At 31.3% G+C, this 17,691-nt stretch overlaps 1 long non-coding RNA gene across 2 annotated transcripts in view; it reads left to right on the top strand.

The window, feature by feature from the left end:
* The first annotated feature begins 391 nt into the window (after positions 1-391).
* LOC128921816 (uncharacterized) overlaps positions 392-17,691 on the top strand; it is a 170,157-nt gene continuing 152,857 nt past the window's right edge. Inside the window, exon 1 of one of the 2 annotated variants that reach the window (XR_008471126.1) lies at positions 392-973. This is a non-coding gene — a long non-coding RNA (uncharacterized LOC128921816). The remainder of the gene's footprint in view (positions 974-17,691) is intronic. The other variant, XR_008471125.1, reaches the window with a different exon arrangement.

The following is a 17,691-nucleotide window of genomic DNA, read 5'->3' as shown; positions in this document are numbered from 1 at the left end:
TTCTAACTGAGAGAGAGAGTGAGAAAGAGAGAGAGAGAGAGAGCGCGCTACCAATATGCCGGTTTCAAAGCTTTGCATTTGCATTGGGCGGCATTATGCGCTCAGCCGCAGCGCACCAACGCCGGCATAACTTTCGAGCGAGTTTCGCGCCGCAACAACAACAACAAATGGCAAAAGCAATGGCGCAAATGCAATGTTAAGGGCAAAGCAAAAGCACAAAAGCAAACAAACTTTTGCCGCCAATAAACACATGCAAACACACACACACACAAGCGCACGAGCAGCCGCTGTTGGCTCTCAATGCGCGCCGAGCTGTAGGTGCTCAACGGTGCGCCACTCGCTGCTCCACAGCGTCTCCGTAGGTTTTTTAAGTTTCGCCTTTGCCGTATTTTGCTCAGTTGCGATTTAATATTCGGTTAGTTTGGACGTGTCAAATAAAGTTGGCAATAAACGAATTTGCAATAAACAAATGTGTCCATTCACGACGACGACGACGACAACACGCTAACTGTTTCGTAGGCAATTCAACATACTCGTACTAACAGTGGTCGGTCAGACGCTTTGCGAGATGCCAACCGGAGAGTTGTGTGTTACGGTCTATTTAGTGTGAAAATTAAGTAATTTCAAATTTCCGGTTACTAGTGTTCTACGGAAGTAAAACTGGTTGTTTGACATAGGAAAAATTAAAATTAGAAAAAAAATTCTCAGTGTTTTTGATGAAAATTTAATTTTTGTGAATTTTTAACAATTTTCGTGCGTGTGTCTCATTGTTGTTGCATACAAAAATTTTAACCTTCACCAATTCTAGTTTTGGAAAGTGTAAAGTGTTATAAATTATTAAAAAAAAAATTAAAAATAAAAACAATTTGAAAATTAATACTCATTACAACAACAGCAAAAAATTATTATTTGTAAATTGTAATAAAGTTTGTTCTGCTGTGGTAGCTGTTTGAGGAATTGATATACAAAAAAGGTGAGCTGAAAGCGAAATTAACGTTTTTTTTGTGAAATAATTATGCTAAATAGGCATATAAAATGTTAGAATATATATTTGTGATCTCTTATGCTGAAACTTGTTATTCATAATTAGAACAAAGTCATAGATATACAAATTAGCGTTCTTTAATGTTTCTATTTTGCATATACTCACATATTTTGTATTTTTTTTTTGTAACAAATTTTTATTTTTTGTTTTTTTAATTAGTGTTCAAAGTTGAACTACAATAATAATAAAAAGTCGTAAAAACATAAAATAATAAAATAAAAATAGATTTGTATTCTTTATAATTATTTTATGAATACTCATGGTGCTAAGCTTGTGTTGAACTCTACAAAATAGCTGAAGGAGATTATTAATTGACTTTGTATTTATTCTAGATTTTTAAGTGTAATAAGAATTAGTAAAAATATAGAATTTATACTAAGAAAAAAGTATTAAAAATATATTTAATATCATTTGTGTACAAATAAATTCTAAATAATGCCAACATTTTCTACAGTGCAGTTGAAAAATATTGAAACATTTGCTTTTAAAAATACTTCTTCACTTAAAAATATTTTTGAGTGTTAAACAATTATTATTATAGTTAGTTTGTAATAAAGATCCTGTTGATAAATATTTAATTTATTTTAATTAGTGCTTAGAAAAAAATAAAAAAATAATTACATACATTTTATTTTTATAAATTGTGCACATTTATTGAACCATTTAGAAAAGAAAAAAACAGTTCGCATATAATCCTGGCTTTACAGTGTAGTAGTGTTTGAAAATTATTTTTTTTTATATATATTTTGATATTTTTAAATGCATTAAGTTTTCCAAATCAAGTGTGAGGTTATAAAAGAAGTGTTTTCTTTAAAAGCATTAGAATTATATAGGAAATACGACCATTTTAACTAACCAAATAGAAGGATCTCTTGAAAAATTGAACGAGTGCTAATGGCTGTGTGCTGTGTCTCAATATTGGAGGTACTATTTTTTTTTTCAAAAAATATTAGGTCTACAACTTTGATTCCGCCGTTTTTTCGTCAATTTAAGTTTTTTTTTTTTTGTATAAAAACGGTTACAAATGTCGATGAGCCTCTGCTGCACTTTTCTTGGAATTAAAAAAGAAAAGCAAAATTTTCCGCAAATGTCGAGAATTCGGCTCAAAAATTGACATTTTCAGTTGAGGATAAGTTTGGGATGCAAACAGATCTCTACAAATATTTTGTTCGGTTAATGTTGACACAAATGTCCAAGATCGATATAAAACGATTTAATCGACAAGTGCTTGACCCCAGAGGCATCTATTGGAAAACGGCGGAAGCAAAGTTGTAGACCTGATATTTATTTCAATAAAATTGCTATAAAATCAAACTCGATTTCGAATGAGAACGGTCGCTAATAACAATTCTTTAACCCTTTATAGCATCATGTGACAGATATGTTACAAACCCTTTTAGAGGGCACAAAACATAGGAAAATTAATTTTTCCCTTTTAAGTATGATATACCAGCACTGTCAAACTCCGTATTTTTCAATTTGAAAATTCTCTGGTTTATTATGTATTGGCATCATTTATAAAACGGTACTTTCTTTTTCGCTATGGTAAAGTTAGTGAATGCACGTGCTTGCAATTACCGAAAAGATAAAAATAAGAAAATTTTCAGTGTTTTAATAAAATATTTAGTGGAAAAGTTCAGGTACGTTCACTATTATGTTTAATTCCTATAAGATAATTCAAAAAATGTTCACTAATACAATATATAGTGAAGTTTAGGTTTGTACCATTTCTGTAACATTGAGTAATAAGGTAATAAGCAAGCGATGGCACGTTCGTCTATTTTATCTATTTTTAGACCTTGCAGTGTCTAATGCTTGGCTCTTATACAAAAGAGCTCATAAAGAAAAAAAATTAGAGGGCAATCAGTTGTCATCTGCTGATTTTCGTTTAGAAGTTGCCACGGTGTTGTGCAAATTGGGTACAAAGTCCCCTATGAAACGAAGTTCAATTCCTCTTCGTTTCAAGATACAATCTAAAAAGCATAAGGGCCCAGCCCAACATGTTCCTACTATGGCAGTTTAGCAAGATCAAGTTGGACACTGGCCGGTATGGGCAGAAAAACGAATTCGTTGCAAGCGTCCAGGATGTGTTGGAGTATCACAAACGGTATGTGAAAAATGTGTTGTGACTTTATGCTACAACAAGCAAAACAACTGCTTCAAAGAATTTCACACTTCTTAAAAACATGTAAATATTCACGAAATACAAATATTATTATTGAGCTTAGAGACGTTGTTACATAACGTGACATATCTGTCACATACCCTTTTTTGTTGTTTTTCACCCAAAAAAAAAAAATTTGTTTAAACTATAAAACACGTATTTCATTTCTATCCGAAATCTATTAGAAACGATACAGTTTTTCCGTTTTTACTTAGTTGAGTTATAAAGGGTTAATATTAATGTATCTTGAGCTTGGCACTAACCATTGTAGCCATTGAATTTACTCACTTTCTAAATAATTAGAGACATACCGTTAGATTCTGTATTACACTTTCGAGTGAATTTCAATTAGCATTATTTAACCAACGCTTAAGATGACACAAATGCACCGGAAAGTGAATTACATGCCCTACCAGATAAAATTATTCTGTTTAAAGGGGAGTTTCATTGAATGATTAACTTGAAAAAATTCCGCGATAAAACCCCATGAATATACAAAGCAAACAAATGATTTTATTTATATTAAAAATTATGAAATTTTAATAATTTTTTTTTAACTTTACAATTTTATTTAATTGAGAAAAATCCTTAATTTGTTCTTAATTTTTTAAAGTTGTTTAATTATTTTTTTAAATAAAAGTCAATATGTTTTTTTTTTTTATATTTTAACAGAAGGTATAAATTTAAATTGTATAATTGAAAAAAATTATTTCATGTATTAAAAAAGAAAATCGTTTTCTACAATTAATTAATTTAAAAAAAATGTATATATATTTCTTTTGAATTTAAAAAATTTATTTAAAGTTTTATGCATTACATTATAAATTGGAAATGCTTTTTTAAGTTAAAAAAAATATTTAATTATTTTTAATTTATTTAAAATTTTAATTTTACAAACATTTTTAAGTCATTTAACTTTGAGTCAAATAATTATTATTTATTAAATACAATTTTTTTTGGTATATTTTAGATATTTATTTCTACAAGGTTTTCTTCCTAAACAATATAACATACATATATAGAACACAGCAATATACTATTAGGGTATTCACAAGGTGTCATATTGTGTCATATCGTCATATTGTCATATTTTTTTATGACTGTCTTACCAACACTGTTGTTGTTTCACATGCAAAATTAAAATATGACTCATACAACACTGCGTGGTATGTTTCTTGAGTTCGTTATTCTATATATGGCCAAAACCAGATATATGTCCGTATTTTCCAGATATATGCAATGTGCGGTATAAATCGGTTGAGAAGTGTTCGGGCAGTAGGGCACGAGCAAAACCGACCACTGACCGACCAAAAACAACCGGTTCTTCACAGAAAACCGACTACCCACTCGTCGAAGTTTTGCCCCAAAACGCCCTAAAGGCCCACCCACCGACCGCCCACACTGCCACGAGTGTGTCCAAAAAAAAAAAAACGGTTCCAAAAAGTAACCGGTTACTGCAGCACCAGGCATATGCCGCAAAAAGTAGTAGTAGTAGTGGGTAGGGGCACTTGCTGCCGAATTTTTTCGGTTTTTTTTTAATTTATTTAAAACTAATACTTTGCTTGTTTCATAAAAATTGTAGATTATACCCTTTAATTAAAGATTATATGTGTTGAAGTAGGTCAAAAAATCTAAAATTTTGTTATTCTTTTATCTTAAAGTATACGTTCTAAAGCGTGTTATCTCCAATTTTTATAGAGTTTCAAGGAGTAGAAGTGAAGTTATAGCGTTTTGCATCTTGCTCCACTACACTAGACAAAAATGTACTTGAAACTTTAAACGCGATTATCTCGAAATCATGTTTTTCCAAAAACGTCGTTGCGGTGACATGGATTGCCGAAAGAGTTTTCAATCGATTTCTATATTTTTTTTAAATTGTAATTCAAATTTGTTCAATTTTTTTTCAATTGCAATTTATTTGCCATTTCCTCAAACGATTTAATTTTTTCGTTTAAATTTTCATTGAAATGTTATGAATTTTTCAATAGATTTCATCAGATGGAAAAAGCAGCCTTTTTAAGAAAATCGTCCTCCTTTGCAGAAACAAATTTTTCTCTCTTTAATGCATTGTTCAAGGACACCACACCTCATACTAAAGGAATTTGTTTGGTTTTATGCGTTCAGTTGAGCTGATGAACTGGTATCGTAGTCACGGCAAGCCTCTTGAAAAAAAAAACGCGTTTCGCGTAAAATGTCATAACTTTGACAATTATGAGAATTTTTCTATGCTCTTGATTTGATTTGACAGATTCGACATTGCACTACGCAATACGTATACCAAGTATTCAATAGGAATATATACAGAAAATCAAAATTTTCCCCATTTTCCCGCACCTCAACATATATTTATAACTCCTTAACAGAAATCACACAGCTAGTATAAAAACTCTTTATCGCACTTAATTGTGGCAGTAAAGACAACCCTCAGTTCTCAAAAATTATTATCAGCGAAGATAATTATACTCTCGCAACAAAGTTGCTAAGAGAGTATTATAGTTTTGTTCACATAACGGTTGTTTGTAACACCCAAAACTAAACGAGTTAGATATAGGGTTATATATACCAAAGTGATCAGGGTGAAGAGTGGAGTTCAAATCCGAATGTCTGTCTGTCCGTCCGTCCGTCTGTGCAAGCTGTAACTTGAGTAAAAATTAAGATATCTTGATGAAACTTGACACACTTATTTCTTGGCACCATAGGAAGGTTGCTTTCGAAAACGAGCAAAATCGGACCACTGCCACGCCCACAAAATGGCGAAAACCGAAAACACATAAAGTGCCATAACTAAACCATAAATAAAGCTATGGAAATAAAGTTTGCTATGAAGGATCGCACTATGAAGGGGCATATTTGGATGTAATTTTTTTGGGGAAGTGAAAGAAATCGGATAATAACCTCGCCCACCTCCCATACAAAGGTTAGGTTGGAAATTAGTAACGAAAAGCGTCAGAACCACTAAATTTCACATACGAAATGGCAGATAGAAGCTACACTCAGATTTGTTTACAAAATGGAAAATGGGCGTGACATCGACCACTTATGGGTCAAAAACCATATCTCAGGAAATACTCGACCGATTTCAATGAAACTTGGTTTGTAATAGTTTCTTTACATCCAAATGATATGTTGTGAAAATAGGCCAATATCGCTTTTAAGACGATCTGAATCGTTTACTTTACAATATATAAAGTAAGCACTAGTGAAGATATCGGTGCAGAACTTTGCACAAATACTATGTTAATAGTGTGGCAGCCCCATTCTAAAAATCGCCGAAATCGGATCAAAGTTTTTTAAGGCCCCATATATCGAACACGAGGACCTCGGTGCTTCTAACCTAATATTATGGTTTCCAACTTTCAGTGGACTTTATACAATATATATGACGAATATGTGGGTCAAATTGTGTATTATATAATATAAATAAAGTTAAATAAATAAATTGCGAGAGTATAAAATGTTCGGTTACACCCGAACTTAGCCCTTCCTTACTTTTTTTCCTTTTCGTTTGTTGAGTGCAAAAATCAAAACAGTCTTTACAGCGGAAGTTCAACATTTCTTATAAGAATCGAAATCATCATTAGCATTTCAAACGAAAAAAATAAACAAAATCCCATTTGCTAAAAAGATTATGATTGCATGAATTAACATTTATAAGTAAGCATACATATGTATCATTCATTCGGTTGCAAATATATCAGCGAAAACGCCCACAAACTGTCGCAGAGTGAGAAAAAAGAAATCCCTAAAATTTAAGACTACATGATTAAGCCTTGAAAATAGCAGCAACATCATGCTCATGCTCATTTCTTAAAGAAAAAAAATTAAATAAATAAATATCAAGCGAAATATAAATGAATGCCAACGTGCACCGGCGTTTGCGCTGAAAAGTGAAATGAAAACAATGAAATTCATGAAAGAAGAGTGAAATGAAAATGCAAAAAGTGGCAAGCAGCAAATGCGAGCATAAAACCACCGAGACAGCCACCTTTGTTTGTATGTATATATGCATATATATATATGGGTGTGTGCGACGTGCCCGCTCAAAAAGCACAAAATCCATTAGAAATATAATAAAAACCGAGAGTAAAGGTAAAATGCGAAAATATATAATGCAGTAAAACAAAAGCCGTGAAATGGTAACGAACGACAATGAGCAATGCGAATATAAACGAATATAAACGTGCCGCAAGCAACAGGAGCAACAAAAAGCGTTTTTTGTTATCTGTCCGTCCGACGACTCTTCTGCTGCTTGTGCTTCTTCTTCTTCATGCTTTTTCACTTTTTTACGTTTTTGATATACGAAATAAAGTGCTGGCAGGCAGCCGGAATCTCGCGTGTCACTGCTTAAGTACAACAACAACAAATAGGTGAAGATGTACAATATAAAGCTCCTGCAATATATATCTTTTATATACAAATATAAGCAACAACAAACACACATATCTACCTCGCTGCTCAAGTGCCTGTATTGTGTTTTATATATGAGTTTGTTGTTGTTGTTAGTATTGCTGTATGAAACGCTCGCGCAGCTCCTTTGCCAATTTAACTGTGAATTTTATTTATTTTTGGCAACTGACAAAATGCTGACACACACTCGCCAATGCAGGCGTCGCATTTGTGCTGTTGATGATACTATTTGGCGTTCCTCTGCATTGCATATGCATACACACATACATACATACTTACATATATACATGTGATTTTGTATGTACATACATACATATGTCTTTGGTAGTATGCTAAAATTGTTGCTGCTCGTGGAAGCAGCCCGCCAACGGCTTGCACTTATTCCCGATTTTATGACTGAGCAAGCTGAAGGCTCCTCTGCATTTTTGCTTGTCTTCTTTTCTTTTCTTTTGTTTGCTGCATAGGTGGATTTGTATTTTTGGTTTTTGACTAAGAGTGACCTGACTTTTGTAGTTTTTTTTTTGTTATTTTTTGCTCGTCAATTTTTGAGTATATCGTGTATTTGTATAGGATTTGAGCACGGTATGTGATGGTAGTTTCATGTGTTGGAGATTTTTGCATAAAAGAGTTTTTGTTCCTTTCAGTGATTCTAACTTCAACCTCAAATATATTTTTAAGTTAGCTGTGATGAATATTTCGGCTATCCGACAGTAAAAAATTAGAAAAAATTCTATGTCATAAAAACATTGTAAAGTACTTGATTGGGGACTTTTCGATTAAAAAAAGCACAAAAATCAAATTTATAGCATAATCTTAATCAATAGATTTTGGAAAATTAAAAAAAGGAAAAATTTATTTTTTTTGTATATTTTTTTTTATATAAAAATATAGTTTTTTTGTATGAAAATTTTTTATATAATTTTTTTTTTTATTTTTATTTTATTTTTTTTTTCGAATTAAATGTAAAATTTTTTGTAAAAAAATTTTTATAAATAAATTTTTGGTCTATATTAACGATCACGAACATTTTTGCAAAAATTATGTTATAGATAATTAAAATATTTAATTACACATTGTTAAAAAAGCTAAGGTTGACTTAAAACGTCAATACATATGTAAAAGTCTAGTAAAAATATATTATATATAGTTTAGAGTAATTTGATACTTTCGACTCCACGGTGTTATTCAAGAGAAAGTTCAACGTTAATTCTTGAAAATATTGACCATTCTCACGCTATTTCCTCATTTACTTGTTCTTAGGTTGTCAGTCCAGAATTCGCCAGACTTAGGTTAAAGCAACCTCGGTAGGTACATCTTCGACGAACCCAGAGCAGTAACTGGAATCGACATTAGCGGACTTAAGAACTTTATAATAGAGTCCCAGAGCTTTGCCGCATCATAAGGGTCTTAGAGATCCGTCTGGAGAATCTGGGTATCAAACAGGACAGTCCAAGTGGGATTCTCTGCCGTTGCGGAGATCTACCCCTTAACCTAACCGAACTTAACCTAGGGTTGTTATAGGTTTCCAATTGATTGTTCCATGGTAGTCTAAAGCTTCAACTTAAATATTTAAAAAATTTTAACTTTGCTTCCGCCGTTTTTTTGTAAATTTAAGGCTTATTTTGTATAAAAACGGTTACAAAAATGTTATTCAAAATATTGGCCTCGCTAGCTACTACTTTTGACCATCTTTCTGGCAGCATGCGTATTCCGTGGAAATGTCGAGACTTCGGTTCAAAAAGTGACAAATAAGTTTGGGATGCAAACAGATCTCTACAAATATTTTGTTGGTTGATGTGGACACAAATGTCCAAGATCGATATAAAACGATTTAATCGATTTAATCGACCAGTGCTTGACCCTAGGGACATCTATTGGAAAACGGCGGAAGCAAAGTTGTAGACCTAATATATCAAATTTCTCAATTATTCTTCGTTCATTTTGGTTTTTGAACTTGAGTTATTTTGAGTAAGATAAGAAGTTTTTGATGAAGTAATCCCCAGCAATTCTGGTCGAGAGATACAATTTAAACTGGTTTATTAGTTGAGATCATATATATTGTACGAAGATTAATATGCCTTTTATCGTGTATGGATTGTTAGAAAAAATCTGCAGCAAAAGTTCGGTATCAGTATTTGGATTATAAATCTGGCTGTGCTTTGATTTTAGCAAATGTTTGATATCAGTTGGAATAATTAATTTGTTTTATGAAATAAAAATTCTCTATTAAAAATGTGTCGTTCAGAGACGTATTTATACTATATATATAACTGATAAAATCAAGTGCAAAACCTCACATAGAAAGGAGGAGCAGCTAGACTAATGTATTGAAAATATCAAAACACATTTTCTTCAAGTTTAAGTATTATAATGAAACCTATATTCAATTTCACTTATTTTATATTTGCCTCTGAGTCCACTCCGTAATTTTTCATCGACATAGTGTGTTTTCAACACAAAATGTTTTAATAGAACACAAAGTACGTTGAATGTACTCTGAGTGTTTTAAGTAGTACTGAGTACTTTGAACCATTACATCTCACTTTAATAGAGTTTTTGTTTAACACTTTCTCTGAAAAAAATATATATATTATATTTAAACAAAAAATTACTTTTGTAATTTGATACCTGCAGACACAAATTAATTATATCTTTTACTAATAACTCTGGTTATTTGAAATCAACTACAGTAGAACTTCCATAACTCGAATTTCTATCACTCGAAGTTCTCCATAATTCCAACTCTTGAAATGGCAATAGAAGTCAAATTTCATACCGATTACCTTCGTAAAACCCGAAGTCTCGCTAACTCAAATTTTTTTTTCGTAGATTATGCTGATTCGTGTTAGGAAAGTTCAACTGTGTATATACTTTTTTATATCGAGAGCCCAAAATTTTAATCTATTATTTTTTTATATTATAATTATATTAAAAAAGAAAAAGTGCGATCAATCTAAATACATTTCTACAATGAGTGTACAACTATAATCCTTTACCTAAGATTTATATGACTTTAGACCATACACATACACACAAAAATTGAAAACTTGAAAGCATATAAAACGTAAACACCTCTTCCGCTTCTTTCGTCATTCGAAAGGTTTCTGCCCAACTTTACGTCTGCCTTAAGTGATTGCCTTTGCTCGGCCTCATTAAAGTGATTTATAGCCGGAAATTTTCAGAGATTTCGTTTCGCAAAACGAAAATTCACACTCCGGACATTTATCTAAATCATTGAGTCAACCCGCTCATTTTAGTCTATTGCTGTTGTTGTTGTTGTAGTTGTTATTATTATAAAACAGTAATCAACGCGAGTAAGCGAGTATCTTGCGCAAATATAATGAGCTGAAAATAGAATTAATTCACAAAAGCTGCTGAGTGACTTCCGTCTTGTCAATTGCTCGCTTGCCTAGCGTAGCGACTGATAATCAGCCGTGTTGATGATAATATAAATTACAGCATTACCTGCTCAAATACAAGACATTACTCTGTTGACTCGAGTATTTACATACATAGATACATATATAATTGTTTGTATTTAATCTGTCTGTTTGTTGTTGCTAGTGCGTGAACTCTTGGCCACTTTCGCCACGACGAAATGCAACCGTTGACTTGCTGAAGTATTTTTGTTGTTGTTGTTGCTGTTGTTGTTTTTGATGGTGATGATGTTGATGTTGATGATGGCGCTTCTGTTTGGCACTTGCAGTGAATATCTAATTGACAGTGGCTTTGACACTGACACTTTGTTGGCAATACTGCTACTACTGCGAGCTGTGGAGCCATTATCAACTATGTACAATAGCAACAACACCAACAACAAGTAGTACTAGTTAGGTGCTGAAATGCTTCGCCTCAATTCGTTTTAATTAACTGAAAAATTCATTTCATTCCTGTTTCACTGTTTCTCTGTGTGTTTGTCTTTCTTTAGCTTTGCGTTAATTAGCGTTCCATGCGCCGTAGTTGCTGCTGTTGCCTCTTCTTCGCTATTATCGTTTGCACGCTTTGTGCCTACTTTGAACGCATTGCAAGTGTTTACTTGTTGTTTGTTTTTGTTATATTTAAGTTATGCTGCTTGTTATCAAATAAAATTGCGTCTAAAAAAACTGTCTACAATAATATTATGTTGTCGCTTATTTTGTAGTCTCAGCACTGAGATTTTTTGTATTTTCGCTTTGTGTATGCTTCTTGTAGTTTTTTTTTGCATTTTATGTTCTGAAATGATAATACAACTCATATTTATATATATTTTATGCATATTTCTATATACAAATTCATTGAATTTTAATCTTCGATAGTCTGAGCAAATATATTTATTTGCCAAAGGTTAAATGAATAACGGAGTGTTATAAATAAATATAACCTTAAATATAAAATATTACGAAATCTTTATTTTTAGTCATAAAATGGATTAAGGGGTTAGGGGTAGTCAGATACACTAAAAAATTATAATTTCAATTAATTTTATTTTTATATTAAATCCTGTTATTTAACATTATGTCATTATTACACAATATTAAAGTCACGGAAATTTGAAAAATAAAAATTATAATTTCCAAAGTTATAGATGTTTGTGTTGACCCAGTTCGAAAAAAAAGTTCCTTGCGGTGACAAACATAAGTCCTTGGAGATTCATCTAAAATCAATCGGATAAAAAAGTAGAAGTAGTTTTATAAATAGATAATCCTGAGCCTAAACCAAACTTTTTTTTTTCAAAAATTAACAAAATGGCGGCCTCAGGAAATTTTTCTCTAGATTTTCGTGAAAAAAATCGAAATTTTTGAAAAAAAAAAATTTTGGGTTCAGGCCTGAGTTTATTACGCATTCTAAAAGCTGTAGAAATTTCATTAAAATCTACCGAGCTATTTTCGAGTTACAGTTGTCACCAGTTCAAAACCCATAGTTTTGAGAAAAACGCATTTAAAGTTTCACACTAGCGTGTTGGAGTGCCCTAGCGCTCGTTGTTATTTGTCGAATAACTCTAAAAGCAATTATCGGATAAACTTCAAATTTTCAGAGTATGTTTTAAAGATATTACACTTAACGAAAATGCAAAAAAAATGATTATTTGAAAATCCTGACTACCCCTAACATTCAATTGAAACCTTCAGCTATTATGATTTAAGATAAAATATTTACAGCGCCCCCTGTCGCTCATTACAAAAGAGATATGTACGCTGTTCTACAGCAGAATCCCACAACATATCTATATTACCATTATGAAGCTATTTAATATATTATTTAGTAAACATCATTCATTGCTATGACGATTGCGAAAAAAATTGTATTCGAAGTACAACAAAAGCTGAAAGGGAGGGTAAAGGGAAAAAGCTTCTCGAAGCATTGTCTGAAGTTTCATATAATTCTCCATGAGATATAATGCAAGATATAAGGCGAAGTTAATCCATTTATAAAACCACACAATCGACAAGCGGGAACAAAAAAGCAAATGTTTTGGTTATAGTGTTCCTCGGGTCTTCAACTATGCGCATAGCTCTGAAATTTCATATAAAGTTGTAATTATGGATACGACAGGACTTACTGTTTTAAGCGATATGTTCGTTTTTTCATATCCAAGTTCTTGGAATTTGAATACTTTAAGTATGGATAGTTTTTCAAAAATATCCACTGTGAAGTTAAATTCTCTTTTAGATAAGGAAACAATGTATCTTACCGATGCATATCATGCATTGCTTTCTCTATTTTCCTATTACTCTAGCTTACTATAGATTGGGGCGAAAGCATAGTATTTTACATTTCCTAGAACTGTAATTTGGTTGAACAGGATATGATATGATTCAAAATGGGGGCGAATATGAACATCGTTTATTGACGAAATTATTGATTAAGGATGAGCTTAACCCTTTCAATACGGATTTTTTAAGCAAAAAATTGTTTTTCCCATGTAGATTGGGTCATTATGGCCCAAGTAGTGGACCATAGGGTGGGTTTGGGAAAAGGATAACCACGACAGGAGAGGTATCCTGAGATAAGGATGTCTCATCAGTAATTGGTATTGGGACATATGCGTCTCATATTAGCATAAAGATAAGAAAACAATCTAAAAATATTTTGAATTTTTATTGTACCTTTTATTTTGTTATGATTTATAAAAGTTAAAAGTAGTTAAATGAAAACACTCTGCGGGACACATGGATCCCGCCAGTATTGAAAGGATTAAGGGTATTAAAATACATTTCCGATAAAAATAGAAAAATATAAAAGTTGTGTTCAAAAAATAACGGGACTTTCCTTTTTGACAAAAAAAATGTAATAATTAAAAAATTTCGACGCCTTCCTGATAGTCCCCAGTCGACATTATGCACTTATCCCAGCGCTTCTTCCAATCGTCGATACATTTCTCAAACTCGATTTTGGGATAGCCTTTCGATATTCTCGTATGCTTGTAAAACGACAGCCCTTTAAGGTTCTTTTATTTTTGGAAATAGGAAACAGTCATAAGGAGCCATGTTCTCTGCATTTCATCAGCTCTCTCTCTCCATGAGCTATTTTCATGTTGGATGAGAACTCGGTTACGAATGCTTTTGTGCGACGAAGTCATTAATATCAAATCTTCGTTGTGGCGATTATCTGAAATAAGATGCAATGTGTGGTCTTACAAGTTTCCACAATTCTAAAAACTTAACCTAAGCTAAATGAGAGAGCTTTTTATAAAGCTTTTATGTACATTCTAGAAATCACTTTCTTCTTCGAAAGATATTACTGTATAATTGATACATATTTTTTAGAAGTGATTTAAAAATATTTAATTACAATTAATAGCAGGCATTGTGGTTGACTAAAATTATTTATGTTCGGGAAAAAAATTATTTGCAATTTTATCTCTAATCATCAGGGTTTTAATTATTTTCGTTTACGGTAACTACGTGCACAACAGCACACTTATACATATCAGCAGTCTATAAATACTCACATTTCTTTTCATATCTACTGGTCAATCAACTGACACATGTACCCCCGCACAATTCACCACTGTCTGCCCCTTTTCACGTTGTTAAGAACATGAAATTGAAAATAATAATTAAATACTTAGGCATGCAGTCTTATCAATTAGCCACCAAAAATACGCGAAAAAATGCAATAAATTCGACGAACATTTTTCAATTAGCACGCGACGATCAACGCGCACATAGGGCGGCATAACGGTAATTGATATACTCGTACTCCGTGTGCGTTGACTGACTAGGCGTAGCGGTTGGCTTTTGGTTGTACAATTTTATGGCCGGAAAATCGATTTCATTGACTTAAGTGTGGCAAAACGGTAATACACATTCTAATCTAAACGACCTTCGGTGCTTTTGCCACCGTACAAATAAATGGAGCGAACGTGTAGGTGCACAGGTAGGTGAGACACGTATATACAAGTGGAGTATATTAAATTCTGTTTTGTGCCAGGATGTACACTGGCACCGAAACCGATGGAGTGTGTGCTAGACTTGCGTAACGGTAAATGGTTGAGTATATTTTAGCTGGTCGAGTAAGTTTAGGTGCAAGCCCCCGAAAATAAAAGCTCCAAAAGAGACAAAAGCAGCAAAAAATTACTGACAAATATGTTTGTATGTATATTTGATTTGACTGTGCTTCGCTATATATATATAATTTATATTTATGTCTGTCTGTGCGCATAAATGCACACTCACCTGTCACTCTCTTCAGAGAATGTTTGTTCATGCCGGCAACTTGGCTCCAAATACATATATGTATGTATATATGTTTGTACATGCATTTATGTGTATGTATTTTCATAAGTGATTTCATTTCATCTATATTTAGTTGTTAGAAGCAGCGCTTTTGTTATTTATAAAAATATGCAAAAAGATCAAAGCATAAAAAGGCAACAAAGGTTTAAAGCTATTTTGCGCATTTATGATGAGTAAATTTATCACTTTTGTTGTTGCTGCTGTTCGAATAACGGCTAAAAATGGCAATCATAAAATTAGTTTTATTTAAGGATGCGAAATTTGTGCTTTTAATATAATTTGTTTGAAGAGTTTTTTGCTTCTAAAATATTTTTAATTTAGAGATTACAACTACAACAATCGTAGTAGGTTATGGATACAGTTTTCGGTGAAGTAAAAAATTAAGACAAAATAAATTAATTAAAGACAATTTTAAAACTGAATTAATTAATTTAAAAACAATGAAAATAATATTTTCCCAATTTTTAATATATGGATGATATTTGAGAAATTAAAAAAAAAATTAAAAAATAATAATTAAAGTTTAATATTTTCTAAAACTAAATATGAAAAATTATATTTTTTAATAGTTTAATTTTTTAATCTTTCTTAAAACTAATTTAAATAAAACCGAATTAAAATAATTCTTAATTTTGTGATTAATAAAAAATATATATTGGTAATATTTATTTCTTAAAAATACCAATTTAAAATTTTAAAATAAACAAATTAATTAAAATTAAATTATTTTTTTTTTATTTTGTGAATAATTAAAAAAATTAATTTGTGAATATTTTTTCTAATTTTTTTTCTTAATATTATTTTTAATAAAACCGAAAAATAATTTTTAATTTTGTGAATAATAAAAAACTAGTTTGGGTGCCTGGCCACAGCGGAATCGCAGGAAACTGCAAAGCTGATGAGCTTGCTAGGACAGGTACTTCTGTTGCACTTACAGTGGAATGGGAACAAACAGGGGCGCCGCTGTCCTCTTGCAACTTGCTTCTGGATGAATGGGTCTCAGTCGAACTGAGCAGGCGTTGGACAGTCACTAGCACCTGTTCTGTCGCAAGATCATTCTGGCCCAAAGTAAATCGCAAGAGGTCAAGGGAACTCTTTGCCCTAAAAAAGATCAACCTTTCCCAAGTTATAGGTGTTCTAACTGGCCATTGTCCCATTGGGACTCACGCGGTCAAATTAAGAATTTTATCGGATGCTAGCTGCCAAAGCTGCGTAGAAGGAGGTGAGGTAGAATCCTCCCAGCAATTCCTTTTGGAATGTCCCGCCTTTGCGAGATCTAGACAAAAAATCCTTGGATCTCACTTTTTTAGGCACCCCCGCGAACTAGCGGATACAGAAGTTAAAAACCTCTGCAGATTTGTAGTAGGCTTCAAGCGCTTTGTCGATTCATAAATAAGTGAGGGAGTTGAATTTTTTTTATGGCATCACAAAGGACTGCTCTCGATAGTCTAAGTGGGTTTCCCCCTATAGGGAAACAGCCTTCGTACCTAACCTAACCTAATAATAAAAAAAAATATTTTGGTGATATTTATTTCCTACAAAATCAAATGAGTATTAAATAATTAATTAAAATAAAATCAAGTTCATGAATAATTAAAAAAATAAATGTGTGAATATTTTTTGTAAAATATAAGAAATAAAATTAGAATAATTTTTGAAAAAAAAAAATAAAAAAAAATTAAATGAAATAATTTTATTTTAATTTTTTAAATCTTAAAATAAATAAAATATTTTTTAGTAACTTCACTTTTTACTTCACCTTATAAATCACTTAAAAGTAATTCAATTATGAAAGCATAAATAATTTTTAATTCCGTGAATATTAAAAAACATTTTTTTGGAATTTTAACCTTAAAATAAAAAAATAATTGAAACTATTAAAATTAATTCATTATTTCAAACGCATTTTTTTTAATCTTGTGAATAATAAAACATAATAATTTAAAAAAAAATATTTTCTTCTAATAAATATGCAAGTAAATTTGATATTTTAAAAAATACTTTTTTTGTACAACATAAACATATTTAGTTCAAAAATAATTTTTATTAAAAATAAAATTTTGTTACACAGTTTTTTATATTTATTTTTTTTTTAATTTTTTTTTTGTGAATAATTAAAAAAAAATAAATTTTTGTTTTGGAATCGTTTTCCCTACAATGAAATAGTATAATTGAAATTCTTTAAAAATATTGATTGAAAATAAAATATTTTATTTGAATTACATGATTTATAAAAATTAAAATTAATTTTGTTAATTTAAAAAAATAGAAAAAAAATTCTTCTAAAATGTTAAAAATATTATAACGGTAAATTTGGTTTTTATTTTTTTTAATTTTATTTTTATTAATTTTGTCGT

Source organism: Zeugodacus cucurbitae, chromosome 4 (assembly GCF_028554725.1).
Source record: "Zeugodacus cucurbitae isolate PBARC_wt_2022May chromosome 4, idZeuCucr1.2, whole genome shotgun sequence".
In the NCBI taxonomy this organism is placed as follows: Eukaryota; Metazoa; Arthropoda; class Insecta; order Diptera; family Tephritidae; genus Zeugodacus; species Zeugodacus cucurbitae.
This window is presented reverse-complemented; position numbering and strand designations above follow the sequence as displayed.